Raw genomic sequence first — 1207 nt, 5'->3', positions numbered from 1 at the left:
TGCTTATTTTTATTATGTTTAAAATTATGATTATCATTATTATTGTTATTATTATTGGTGTTATTATATCATGGTGACGTCATATTTGCAGCAGTTCTAGCGTCCATCCATGCGATATATCATGGCGATGACGTTCATTTATTTATTTATTATTATAGGCGCGGAGATTCTGAGCAAATGATGTCATTATCATTGTTGTTGTTGTTGTTGTTGTTGCTGCTGCTGTTGCTGTTGATGTTGTTGTTGCTGCTGTAAGTGGCAGTTGTGTGGCAGTGGTAGTTGTAGCAGTAACAGCAGCAGCAGCAGTAGTAACAGCAGCAGCAGCAGCAGTAGTAATAGTAGTAGTAGTAGTATTAGTAGTATTAGTAGTAGTAGTAGTAGTAGCATTAGTAGTAGTAGTAGTAGTAGTAGTAGTATTAGTATTAGTAGTAGTAGTAGTAGTAGTAGCATTAGTAGTAGTAGTAGTAGTAGTAGTAGTAGTAGTAGTAGTAGTAGTAGTATTAGTATTAGTAGTAGTAGTAGTAGTAGTAGCATTAGTAGTAGTAGTAGTAGTAGTAGTAGTAGTAGTAGTAGTAGTAGTAGTAGTAGTAGTAGAAAAAAAAGAAGTATTAATAGTAAGTTGGTTTTATTAATAAAATTATTTATTTATATTGTTATTATTATTATTATTACTATTATTGTTGCTATCATCATCATAATTGCCATCATTATCATCATCGTCGTCGCCACGGGTTTCATTTTGTGAGCAGAAAAATTTAAAAGTTAAAATTTAAAAGTAAAAATATTTTGTGATGGTGACGATGATGATGATGATGTTCTTGAGGATGATGGTGACGATGATGATGATGATGTTCTTGATGATGATGGTGACGATGATGATGATGATGATGTTCTTCTTGATGATGATGACGACGATGATGATGATGATGTTCTTGAGGATGATGGTGACGATGATGATGATGATGATGTTCTTGAGGATGATGGTGACGATGATGATGATGATGATGTTCTTGAGGATGATGGTGACGATGATGATGATGATGATGTTCTTGATGATGATGGTGCCGACGATGATGATGATGTTCTTGAGGATGATGACGATGATGATGTTCTTGCTGGTGATGATGCCCATTAAAATTTATGGTGAAAGATTTTCAAATGGAACTGGTGTTGTCAGAGCGGAACATCAATCAGGCCTTCGTAATTA

The sequence above is a fragment of the Helobdella robusta genome, assembly GCF_000326865.2.
Source record: "Helobdella robusta unplaced genomic scaffold HELROscaffold_74, whole genome shotgun sequence".
Classification (NCBI taxonomy): Eukaryota; Metazoa; Annelida; class Clitellata; order Rhynchobdellida; family Glossiphoniidae; genus Helobdella; species Helobdella robusta.
The sequence above is the reverse complement of the archived record's forward strand: the minus strand, read 5'-3'. Positions refer to the sequence as shown.